Source organism: Monodelphis domestica, chromosome 1 (assembly GCF_027887165.1).
Source record: "Monodelphis domestica isolate mMonDom1 chromosome 1, mMonDom1.pri, whole genome shotgun sequence".
NCBI lineage: Eukaryota > Metazoa > Chordata > Mammalia > Didelphimorphia > Didelphidae > Monodelphis > Monodelphis domestica.
In genome coordinates, this window is record NC_077227.1 from 702349884 (window position 1) to 702363577 (window position 13694).

Here is a 13694-nt window from a genome sequence, read left to right on the forward strand (position 1 = left end):
GAATCTGAATTGGAAAGGATCAAAAAGATGGAAGCCCTCTGGGAGGAAAAGTGGGAAATAATGCAAAAGAAATTCACGCATCTACAAAACCAATTTGACCAAATTGAAAAGGAAAACCAGGCTTTAAAGGTCAGAATTAGGCAACTCGAAGACAATGAGCAAGAATTAATAAAGCAAAGCCAAAAGACCAAGAAATTAGAAGAGAACATAAAATATCTCACTGACAAGGTGACAGACATGGAAAATAGAGGAAGAAGAGATAATTTAAGAATAATTGGACTTCCAGAAAAGCCAGAAATAAACAGCAAACATGACATCGTAATACAAGATATAATCAAAGAAAATTGCCCAGAGATTCTAGAACAAGGGGGCAATACAGCCACTGACAGAGCTCACAGAACACCCTCTATACTAAATCCTCAAAAGACAACTCCCAACTCCCAAGAATGTAATTGCCAAATTCCAAAGCTTTCAAACAAAAGAAAAAATCCTACAAGAAGCCAGAAAAAGACAAATTAGATATAAAGGAATGCCAATCAGGGTCACACAAGACCTTGCAAGTTCTACTCTGAATGACCATAAGGCATGGAACATTATTTTCAGAAAGGCAAGAGAGCTGGGTCTTCAACCAAGAATCAGCTATCCAGCAAAACTGACTATATACTTCCAAGGGAAAGTATGGGCATTCAAAAAAATAGAAGATTTCCAAGTTTTTGCAAAGAAAAGACCAGAGCTCTGTGGACAGTTCAATATCAAAAAACAAAGAGCATGGAATACCTGAAAAGGTAAATATGAAGGAAAGGGAAAAGGAGAAAAATGTTATCTTTTTCTTTTACTCAAACTCTCTTCTATAAGGACTACATTTATATCAATCTATGTATACTAACATGTGGGTAAAATGTAATGTGTAAATAGGGGGAAAAGAAAGACCAAATAGAATAATCTTTCTCACACAAAGATTCACAGGGGAAGGGGAGGGGAAGAAAACTCCTATAAGAAGGAGAGGAAGAGAGTTTTTACTTTAAACCTTAATCTCAGGGAAATCAACTCTGAGAGGGAAGAACATCCAGATCCATTGGGATCTTGAATTCTATCTTACCCAACAAGGGAAGGGAGAAGGGAAAACCAAGGGGGATAGTGGGGAGGGAACACAAAAAAGGGGGGAAGAAGAGGGGGGAGGGGGAGGGAACAAAAAGGGACGGACTAGAAAGGGAAACATATCAAGGGAGGGTACAAGGGGGACTGATTTGAAGTAAATCACTGGACTAAAAGGTAGAGCTGAAGAAGAAAGGTTAGAATTAGGGAAGGATATCAAAATGCCAGAGAATTCACAAGTCACAATCATTACTTTGAATGTGAATGGGATGAACTCACCCATAAAACATAGATGAATAGCAGAATGGGTTAGAATCTAAAACCCTACCATATGTTGTCTTCAAGAAACACACATGAGGCGGGTTGATACCCACAAGGTCAGAATTAAAGGATGAAGTAAGATCTTCTGGGCCTCAGCTGACAGAAAGAAGGCAGGAGTGGTAATCACGATATCTGATAAAGCCAAAGCAAAAATAGACCTGATCAAAAGGGATAGGGAAGGTAATTATATTTTGTTAAAAGGGACTTTAGATAATGAGGAAATATCACTAATCAACATGTATGCACCAAATAAAATAGCACCCAAATTTCTAATGGAGAAACTAGGAGAATTGAAGGAAGAAATAGACAGTAAAACCATATTAGTGGGAGACTTAAACCAACCATTATCAAATTTAGATAAATCAAATCAAAAAATAAATAAGAAAGAGGCAAAAGAAGTGAATGAAGTCTTAGAAAAATTAGAATTAATAGACATATGGAGAAAAATAAATAGGGATAAAAAGGAATACACCTTCTTCTCAGCACCACATGGCACATTCACAAAGATTGACCATACATTAGGTCACAGAAACATGGCACACAAATGCAGAAAAGCAGAAATAATAAATGCAGCCTTTTCAGACTACAAGGCAATAAAAATAACAATCAGTAATGGTACATGGAAAACCAAATCAAAAACTAATTGGAAACTAAACAATATGATACTCCAAAATCGTTTAGAGAAGAAATCCTAGAAATAAATAATAATTTCATCGAGGAAAATGACTATGGCGAAACATCCTTCCAAACCTTTTGGGATGCAGCCAAAGCGGTAATCAGAGGTAAATTCATATCCCTGAGTGCATATATGAACAAACTAGGGAGAGCAGAGATCAATCAATTGGAAATGCAAATAAAAAACTCGAAAGTGATCAAATTAAAAAACCCCAGCAGAAAACCAAACTAGAAATCCTAAAAATTAAGGGAGAAATTAATAAAATAGAAAGTGATAGAACTATTGATTTAATAAATAAGACAAGAAGCTGGTACTTTGAAAAAACAAACAAAATAGACAAAGTACTGGTCAATCTAATTTAAAAAAGGAAGGAAGAAAAGCAAATTAACAGCATCAAAGATGAAAAGGGGGTCATCACCTCCGATGAAGAGGAAATTAAGGCAATCATTAAAAATTACTTTGCCCAATTATATGGCAATAAATACAGCAATTTAGGTGATATGGATGAATATATACAAAAATACAAACTGCCTAGACTAACAGAAGAAGAAATAGAATTCTTAAATAATCCCATATCAGAAAATGAAATCCAACAAGCCATCAAAGAACTCCCTAAGAAAAAATCCCCAGGGCCCGACAGATTCACCAGTGAATTCTATCAAACATTCAAAGTACAGCTAACTCTAATACTATACAAACTATTTGACATAATAAACAAAGAGGGAGTTCTACCAAACTCCTTTTATGACACAAACATGGTACTAATTCCAAAGCCAGGCAGGCCAAAAACAGAGAAAGAAAATTATAGACCAATCTCCCTAATGAATATAGTTGCAAAAATATTAAATAGGATACTAGCAAAAAGACTCCAGCAAGTGATCAGAAGGGTCATCCACCATGATCAAGTAGGATTTATACAAGGGATGCAGGGCTGGTTCAATATTAGGAAAACCATCCACATAATTGACTACATCAACAAGCATACCAACAAGAACCACATGATTATCTCAATAGACACAGAAAAAGCCTTTGATAAAATACAACATCCATTCCTATTAAAAACACTAGAAAGCATAGGAATAGAAGGGTCATTCCTAAAAATAATAAACAGTATATATCTAAAACCATCAGCTAATATCATCTGCAATGGGGATAAACTAGATGCATTCCCAGTAAGATCAGGAGTGAAACAAGGATGCCCATTATCACCTCTACTATTTGATATTGTACTAGAAACACTAGCAGTAGCAATTAGAGAAGAAAAAGAAATTGAAGGCATCAAAATAGGCAAGGAGGAGACCAAGTTATCGCTCTTTGCAGATGACATGATGGTCTACTTAAAGAATCCTAGAGATTCAACCAAAAAGCTAATTGAAATAATCAACAACTTTAGCAAAGTTGCAGGATACAAAATAAACCCGCATAAGTCATCAGCTTTTCTATATATATCTCCAACACAGCTCAGCAGCAAAAACTAGAAAGAGAAATCCCATTCAAAATCACCTTAGACAAAATAAAATACCTAGGAATCTATCTCCCGAGACAAACACAGGAACTATATGAACACAACTACAAAACACTCTCCACAAAACTTAAACTAGACTTGAGCAATTGGAAAAACATTAACTGCTCATGGATAGGACGAGCCAATATAATAAAAATGACCATCCTACCCAAACTTATTTATCTATTTAGTGCCATATCCATTGAACTCCCCAAAAATTTCTTTACTGATTTAGAAAAAACCATAACAAAGTTCATTTGAAATAACAAAAAATCAAGGATATCCAGGGAAATAATGAAAAAAAAAACACAAATGATGGGGGCCTTGCAGTCCCAGACCTTAAACTATATTACAAAGCAGCAGTCATCAAAACAATTTGGTACTGGCTAAGAGACAGAAAGGAGGATCAGTGGAATAGACTGGGGGCAAGCGACCTCAGTAAGACAGTATATGATAAACCCAAAGATCCCAGCTTTTGGGACAAAAATCCACTATTTGATAAAAACTGCTGGGAAAATTGAAAGACAGTGTGGGAGAGATTAGGAATTGATCAACACCTGACACCCTACACCAAGATAAATTCAAAATGGGTGAATGACTTAAACATAAAGAAGGAAACCATAAGTAAATTGGGTAAACACAGAATAGTATACATGTCAGACCTTTGGGAAGGGAAAGACTTTAACACCAAGCAAGACATAGAAAGAATCACAAAATGTAAAATAAATAATTTTGACTACATCAAATTAAAAAGCTTTTGTACAAACAAAACCAATGTAACTAAAATCAGAAGGGAAACTACAAATTGGGGAAAAATCTTCATAGAAACCTCTGACAAAGGTTTAATTACTCAAATTTATAAAGAGCTAAATCAATTGTACAAAAAATCAAGCCATTCTCCAATTGAAAATAGGGCAAGGGACATGGATAGGCAGTTTTCAGATAAAGAAATCAAAAGTATTAATAAGCATATGAAGAAGTGTTCTAAATCTCTTATAATCAGATATGCAAATCAAAACAACTCTGAGGTATCACCTCACACCTAGCAGATTGGCTAACATGATAGCAGAGGAAAGCAGTGAATGCTGGAGAGGTTGTGGCAAAGTAGGGACACTAATTCATTGCTGGTGGAGTTGTGAATTGATCCAACTATTCTGGAGGCAATTTGGAACTATACCCAAAGGGCGATAAAAGAATATCTACCCTTTGATCCAGCCATAGCCCTGCTGGGTTTGTACCCCAAAGAGATAATGGAGAAAAAGACTTGTACAAGAATATTCATAGCTGCACTCTTTGTGGTGGCCAAAAATTGGAAAACGAGGGGATGCCCATCAATTGGGGAATGGCTGAGCAAATTGTGGTATATGTTGGGGATGGAATACTATTGTGCTAAAAGGAATAATAAAGTGGAGGATTTCCATGGAGACTGGAACTACCTCCAGGAAGTGATGCAGAGTGAGAGGAGCAGAACCAGGAGAACATTGTACACAGAGACTAATACACTGTGGTATAATCGAACGTAATGGACTTCTCCATTAGTGGCAGTGTAATGTCCCAGAACAATCTGCAGGGATCTAGGAGAAAAAACACTATTCATAAGCAGAGTATAAGCTGTGGGAGTAGAAACACCGAGGAAAAGCAACTGCCTGACTACAGTGGTTGAGGGGACATGACAGAGGAGAGACTCTAAACGAACACTCTAATGCAAATATTAACAACATGGCAATGGGTTCGAATCAAGGGATACCCAGTGGAATCACGTGTCAGCTATGGGGGATGGGGGGGAGGAAAAGAAAATGATCTTTGTCTTTAATGAATAATGCTTGGAAATGATCAAATAAAATATTATAAAATTTAAAAAAAGAATTGATGCTAAATATGAGTTCCAAGGCAGAAGACTGGAGAAAGCTAAGAAATAGGGATTAAGTGACTTGCCCAGGGTCACAAAGCAATGAAGTATCTAAGGCTAGATTTGAACCTAGGACCTCCTATCTCCAGGTCTGGCTCTCAATCCCCTGAGCCACCTAGCTGTCCCTGGACTAGACAAATTTTAAGGTCCCTTTTCTAGCTCTAACACTTTGTCTATAAATCAGATCACCCAAAATGGGACTTGCTTCAGTCTCCTCCACTGAGAAGGCATTAGTCCCAGGATTAGGGAGATACATCCAGTGGCTGTGAAGGAGCAATATTGGCAAAGGAGATAAAGAAATACAGATCTCCTGGACTACGCAGTTCCTAAATCTAGAAGGTTCAGTAGACAAAACACCAGACCTAGAGTTAAGAAGACCTAAATTCAAATTTAGCCTCAAACATATACTAGTCAAATGACCCTAAACAAGTCATTTAACCTTTGTCTCAGTTTCCTCATGCATAAAATGGGGGGTGAAAATAACACCTAACTCCCAGGTTTGTTTTGAGGATTATTAGGTATTTATTAAAATAATAATTAGACATTTTAACAGTTCTTGCTTTCTTTCCTTAATTTTGCTCACATATTAATTGAAGATTCATTTATTAAGATATCCTCTACCAGTAAGTTTTTCACGCTTAATGGATTATTTGCCATTGAATTTCTCTGCATCTGCTTAGGAAGGCCATGTGTAAGTCTTTGAGACCTTGTTTATTTATTTATTCATTCTTGGTATTTCACCCACACACATCTTGAAGTCCTTCGGTAACCCTCAAATTAAATTCCCTGTAAAATATATTCAAAATTTATGAGAATTTTATCTTGGCAGTAGAAATGTCATTGTCAGAGTGGACCTATTCCTCTACAGATTAGTTCCTGCCATGGTTCAGAACATAATAGTTTGTGTTCTATTTGTCTTCTGAAATTTTTTGTAGGATTTTTTTTAAACCTAAAACAAAACATGAAGCAAACTCTCTGATCTTATTCAGCTGTCCAAGGGAAAATCCATTCCCTGTCCCTCCCTCACATTGCCTAAACAGGGCTGTCTCCAAAAACAGAAAGTGAAAAGTTTACAAATAGGAATAGCCCACCATCACTCAAAATCGGTAATGCGTACGATTAAACAGGTCTCATGGCAAGACACTAACCCCTGTGTTATTTCTGTAAACTCCCTCTCTAAGGTTTTACCCATTATATTTTCTTCCCCTTGGAAAAACCTGATCCAGGGTGATAATTTTCCCATCAGCCGAGGCCATGTCTGCTTCCCATACTAATGGATTTGAACATTTTAAATGGTGATTTAATTTAAATCACCCATCTAAATATTACCATTTGACATTCGCTTCTATCTAAAGTTTATATATGCATCACATATATTTGCAAATATATGTATAGTTCTCATTTTCTAAGGGCAAAGTATTTTAGACCCACTTCTGAAAACATTTGTTGCCACATGGCCAATTTTGAATGTCCCAATATAATCAGTGTGGCCAAATGTAAAGGACATCAGAATGAGAGTCAAAAGACTGGGGCTAGAGTCCAAGCAAATAAGAAGATTTGGGACCAATTATTCCCCTTCGCTAGACCTGTTTCCTCATCTTTCAGAAAAAGGAGTTAGACTAAATTATCTCAACAATCCCTTTTAGTTCTAAATTCTCTGGTTGGGAAACCCTACAAGGCAAAAAGGATGTTGACCAAAGCAAAAATGTGGGAATTAATAGTTTTCAAATTTTAATTTAAATGGGCATCACTTGGCACTTCTTCCTAGAATTAACTTGCCCTTTGAAACATTCAATTACATTCTCCTGCATGGGTCTGGATGGGTCCTGTGCCAAGAAAGCTTCTTAAATTGCGTGTCTGCGTGCGGACAAATGTGTTAAATAGTTTGCTCTGTTCTTCCAAGGAAACAACTACTTTGCAAAATGCTGCCAAGAGGATCGAACTTCTTAATGTCACAAATAATTCACGTGAAATGAGCTGGGTATAATAAAAACTATGTCTTTTGTCCCTGGCTCAGGGTCAATAAGTCAATTCAATCAACAAACATTTATTAACTCAATTGAGTTATTAAATGGCATTTCTTTCCAATTTATCTGCCATTCTAAGGCTGATGTCCCTCAGTTTTTAAATGTTGCTTCTCCACAAAAGGCAAAATCAAGAAAGCAAAAAAGAGGTCTTTTTAAACTGCTTCTCTACTCACCTCCCCAATCATTTTAGACTCAATTTTATCTTAGTAAACTATGAGCAAAATATGTGTTTGTTAACGCAATATCCCTTTTGTGATTCCATTTGCAAGACCAGTAAGGTACTGAATTCTTAATGGTAGAACCATTAAGTGAAATGGAATTTACTTATTCAGAATGCCTCACAAAATACTGTTGAGTAGGGTGCATTTTTCCCTCTCCTCATAACAAGATCTCTGCCCTTAGACACACACACACACACATGCCATGCACACATGCACGTACACGCACGCTCAGGCACATATTCACATGCATCACCACTTTTTAGGGTAAATGACCCTTAGAAGTAGACCTTCAATATCAAATTGCACTAACTTTATTACTGATGACCATCCAAAAATTGTTAAACAAAATTTTGATGCAAATAGAACACAGATCTTACTCTTGAGTTTTATCATTATTATTTTTTAATTCTCATTTCTACATTGTATTTGAACACAGATATTCAATATGTCTCAATTTTAAAATTATCGACATTTTTGTTATGAAAACTTTCAGACATGTTCATTCTTTTAGACAGTTGTTGAGGACTAGACTGGATGATCTGATTGCTAATGCCAGTTCATTATTAACTAGTTCCATAGGGAAAGTATCTTGCTTCGCTGTGGTCTTAGTTTCTTCCTCTATAAAATCAAGGGGTCCCTTCCAGCTCCATCATTCTATGGTTTTACAATTTTATGAATAAGATGGTTGTCTTTTGAGTACTCATTTCTTTTAGTAAAGAGTAAAAGGAGAAAATTTTGTAAGGAGGTAGGAGATGGTTCCTGAGCTCAAAGTTCAGAAGAGTTAAGGAATTAGCAATTTCTTTTAACAAGTGCTGGTATTAGGAAATGCAAGTCACCGTCTTTATTTACATCTAATAATATCCTGAAATGTAGTTTTAAATATATTGACAGATATATTTAAATACATTTTCAGGTAACATTAGACACAAATGAAGTTGGTATTATTATATCCTAGCTGTCTTTATTTTCCTATGTGTTCCTTATTCTACTATTTTTCAGGCAGACAAATTTCATATTAATTACATAGTTAGTCCTCATTTTATATGTTAGATTGTAATTTTCATGAGGCCAAAGAATTTTTTCTTAATTACATACGTGTACATAGTAGGGTCTTAATAAGTACGTGTTGAATTCGGGAAATTAATTAAGCTGTTGGAAGATGTATATTACTTTAAAATGAATAGGTAACTAACAAAATAGTAAAATGACGAGTCCATTGCTTCAACTTCTATCTTGAAAGTTCTTTTGAAATAGGTAACATTTCCTTGAAAGCATAAGCTTCCTGAACTGGACATGGCATTCAGTGCTATCATTTTGCAGATGAGGAAATCAAGGTCCAAGAGGGAAAGTAACCTATCCACAGCCATGAAGTTAGTAAATCTCATAAGATTTCAAACGGAAAGAAACATTTTTTTTCTTTTCTAAGCCACTTCAGTTTAACGTGGAGAAAACAGACTAGAGTAATAGTTAATAGCTCAGATTTGAACCCAGGTTCGATTCCAATTCCAGGATTGTCTTATTTTCTTTTCATCAAGCAATACCATATGGCCTCAACCCATGGCTGTGCCTCAGTGGCTGACCCATTCCAAGCCAGCCCAGAATTCTCTAGTTATCCATAGTAACGAGTTCTGACAGCCTTGCATGAAAGGTGTCATTCAGCAGTGAGCCATGGTAAGCATTTAAATCAAGTGTTAGAGCAGAGTTGGACAAAGGCCAGAAGAGAGGAAGATGAAGCCCTGAATTCCTCCCATCCAAGTCTGATAATCATTTTCACCACCATAACTCTAGATGTAGTAATGCCATCTAATGGACACTGCAGGGACCTTTCAGCTAATAAAGAAGGCTTTGCTGGATAAGAATCACTACTCAAATTAGAATCTTGAACAAAGATTTACAGGGATGTCTTATTTTTTTTTTCTTTTTTGCCTTTACAAGACAATAGTATCAGTGGCAGCCTTAACAAATAGAGGACAGGGAGGGAGGCAATTTGGTGCCAGAGTTCTCACTTTTCCTGTCTAATCAGCATCCCTATTGGAAATTAGCTACAGCATGTCCCCTTACCTCCAGCAAATTCCCTCCAAAAGCCACAGTGGGGGAAAGAGAGGGAGAGAAAGAGGAGAGGAGGAGAGAGAGGGAGAGGGAGAGGGAGAGGGAGAGAGAGAGAGAGAGAGAGAGAGAGAGAGAGAGAGAGAGAGAGAGAGAGAGAGAGAGAGAGAGAGAGAGAGAGAGAGAAACCTGCAACTGCCACCTAATATTTTTAAAAGATTAAATAATCCTTAATTATCTTTTTTGTTTGCCATTCAGTCAAGGCCTGATAGTTTCCAAATCCTCAAATACAAGTACTTATTGGGGAACATATATGAATATACACATTCTTTATCATATTTCAATTACTCCAAGACCCATACCATACATGGCTTCAGGAACACATAAACAAAATATCTAAAATAATTTTTTGTGTGTGTTAATTTTTTTAGGTAATTAGAAACAACTTTCTGGTGCTTGTGAGATTTTTTTCTTCAAAAATATATAATTGAATTTCTACACTATCTCTGTCTACTATTAATTTCTGAACCAGATTCTTGCCTGGAATACTCTTTCCTATTCCCCAAACTCTCCTAGTAGCTTTGCATTTTAATTACAGTTTTCATTGCTTCTTCTGGGTAATAAAAGTCACCATATTCTTTTCACTAAAAGATATTGTTTTACAAATTCTTGTACATGTTGGAATTGTTTGAGGCAGGGAGAGAAGACATAAATTCTGGTGCAGCAATAAATAAAAATTTTTTTCTCCAGAATTTTTCCAATGTTTTCCATTAGGTTTAGCAGGGGAAAAAAAAGAACTAAAAAGTATAAAGAAATCTACTAATTTTTACAGCTCTTCCACTTAATTTTGTAAATGATTTAGTCAAATATTCCCCTAACATCTACCACAAGGAAAAATATTCATGTCCTAGAAACCTTTGGTTACTGTGTAGTAGTTACAGGTTACTATATTTTAATTTGTGGAGGGAAAATCTCCTAAAAGTGTTTGCATTTTATAATTTAATTTCTGATCCACAGTAGTTTTGCCATATCTAATTATTTTTCAAATACAAACATATTTTTTTCAGAAAAAAATAAGAAAATGAGCTGGGAAAAAATCTTTTTAGTGCCTAAATTCAGTGGAGGAACCCATGCTCCTTCTGAATCAAATGAAATTATTTTTATCAGTTTTCTATCTCTTCAAAGCTTAAAATTTAAATTTGTAATTACAATGTGTAAAACCACTTTTCTGTCCTGTACTACGCCTTCACAAGTCTCTTGGGTTGTCCATTTGGGTTGTTGACTTGTATTTATTTGTTTTTCATTTGAGAAATTGTCAAAAGTGTGTTTTAGTCACAGTCTAGACCAGGGTGGAAGGCAGGGGGGAGATGGGGGAGGTCACACTGGATTATGCTACGGACACAATCTGTGTCCATGAAGAGAGGAGAGGAAGAGCAGAAGGGAGGAAGCCAGAGGTGGAGAGAGGAAGAAAGCAAGTTGTGTACTCACAATTTGCTGGTGAACCCGGGCTTCTGCTGCCTCTCTCTCCCAGTCCCCATTCCAAAAGGAAATGCAGTCCTTTTACAGAATCCGACATGAACCTCCAGGAAGTTGGCAAAGTCACTAACTAAACAATCAATAGAGGAAATACAACGAATTAAAATATATCATTCATTTTTCCAGGATGGGGACGAGAAGCAGCAAAGTAAGCAGGGTGAAGGGGAAGAGGGGACTGTGGATCTTGTAATCTTTCCTGTGACCAGAGATAATGGCGCACATTAAACTAAATCCCAACTTGGGCGATTTCACATTGGTCCCCTGCCTACACATTACAAAGAGTCACTGGGCCAAATGTCTACACATTCAGCTCTGGGAAAAGGCAGCCTAAAGCAAGTCATATTAAATAGCTAATACATCCTGCTGCAGGCTGGAAATTAATTGGTTTTCCAATGAAACTACACTTTAAAAAACTTCACTCTCTCTAAACAAATGCTTCCCCGGACAGGAAATGTTAGCTGTGTTAAGCATTTGATTTGTATTTTCCCTAAAACCTGTTTGACTCAGGAAAGTTTTATATTTAGTGATTAGCTGTGAAATACAGATGGATGGAGAGAGCAAGGCGGGTACCCTGCTCCCAAAGAGCCTGGGGTTAATGCAAGCTACCAGTCGGGTGCCTTAACTCCACTCGTGCCTCAGCAGGGCATTCTAGATTGTGCCCATTGTTTGCCCCCAAGGAGACTAGTTTATACTTTAGGCAAGACTTCCATTTTCCTGATGTCTTTTGAAAGATTGAATACCATAATGCATTTATTCTTCTAAGCTGGGTTATCTTAAGAGAAATGTTTTTCTTTCCAAGATTGTGGCAGCATGTCGCTTTTATTTTTTTCCTTTATCCCAGGATCAAAAGCAAAATATTTTCTTGCCAGATTGCCTAAATATTGGAGCTTAGACATAGGTTCAATATGTAAAGTTTTAATCAGGAGGCTCTTTCTCAGACAGGTTGGGTAACTGAGGAAAGACAGAGACTGACATTCTTTCTTTCTGTTGTGTTAAACATATATCTAATGCATATTGGGTTTAAAAAATGAAAACATATAGTTGCCAGCCCACCAGAAGGTTGTTTCCCCTTCCCAGGAAAAAAATGACAGAAACTGAAATTAGTCTGGATTTGAGAGGTAAGGAGAAGTGAAGGGGTTCGAGTTCTGTAGAGCTCATTAGAGCGAAGGTAAAGCTAAAATCTTGACAGATGGGGGGAAATTCCATTAGGGTACTAACCATTCCTACAGTCAGGGGGAAACATCTTTCTATAGACATTTTGCTTTCTTCCTCCCCTTCCAACTGAATGTTGGGGACCAAAGGGAGAATTAGGAAGTGAATTGTTTTAATTAAGGCAGAATTATCTATTGTAATTGGGGGAAAATTGGAATTGGGAAAGGAAAGACCAGTATAAAATAATAATAATAATAATAATAATAATAATAATAATAATAATAATAATAGCAAGGAGCTTTACCAATATTACTCTCATTTATTTCTGACAACAGCCTGGGAGGCAGCTGCTGTTGTTATCCATGTTTTACAGATCAGGGAAAACATAGATTTTGGATCCCTTCAGTTTTAATGTCCTTTTAAGCTTACATTTTAATAGGAAAAATGATTCTTCTTCCCCTATAAATGATCTGCTTTCAGAAAAGTCAGGGGGGTCAGAAAAAATTCCAAGTATATTACTGAGAAAATCATTTATTTTAAAGACTCCAGCTAACTGGGGCAAAGGCATTGGGAGAAGCCATGACAGCTCAGTTCCCAGCGTGAACCCTAAACGTCCTTATCTAATTTGGAAAGCCAACCAGAAGCCCAAGAAGCTTTTATGAAAATGGGGTGAAACTTTGGCTCCCTTCCAGGCATCCCCAAAATAGACTTGGTTTCCTTCCTCAGAGACCCTGGCTGATGCTTCCACGATGGATTGGCAATGTAATTAAGTCCTTTGGCCCAACTGGAGGAGAAGAGTGTGAAATCCAAATCAGCCTCCCCCAAATTTGCAATGCAAATCCGTGAGTTATGAGGGAACTGATAACCCAGGTATATGTAAACTCCTGGGGTCACTGCTTAAAGCAACACAACTTTTACATTTTTTAATCAAGAATGTTCTCTAGCAAGCTGGCCCAGTTCCAGCAACACCATGGATGAGCTAGCTATGTAAACACTGTAGAGAAGATTAACACTGCTGTTATAACCTCATATAGCGATCAGGGCTTTATGGAAGCTTTTACGGCAGCTGATCTATGGGCTTCATAATAGTCTTTTTGTTTTAAGTTAGACAACAGACCCAAATGGAACAGTCATGCCATTCCCGTTTCAATGCCACTTACAATATAGATCTATCCTGACCTTCCAGACCTCCCAGAGGTTTCCCCAG

At 36.8% G+C, this 13694-nt stretch overlaps 1 long non-coding RNA gene across 2 annotated transcripts in view; it reads right to left on the bottom strand.

The window, feature by feature from the left end:
- Positions 1-12329, bottom strand: part of LOC130456294 (uncharacterized) — a 33194-nt gene extending 20865 nt beyond the window's left edge. The window contains exon 1 of one of the 2 annotated variants that reach the window (XR_008914929.1): positions 11288-12325. This is a non-coding gene — a long non-coding RNA (uncharacterized LOC130456294). Of the gene's footprint in view, positions 1-11287 lie in introns of both variants that reach the window. The other variant, XR_008914928.1, reaches the window with a different exon arrangement.
- Positions 12330-13694: the final 1365 nt, after the last annotated feature.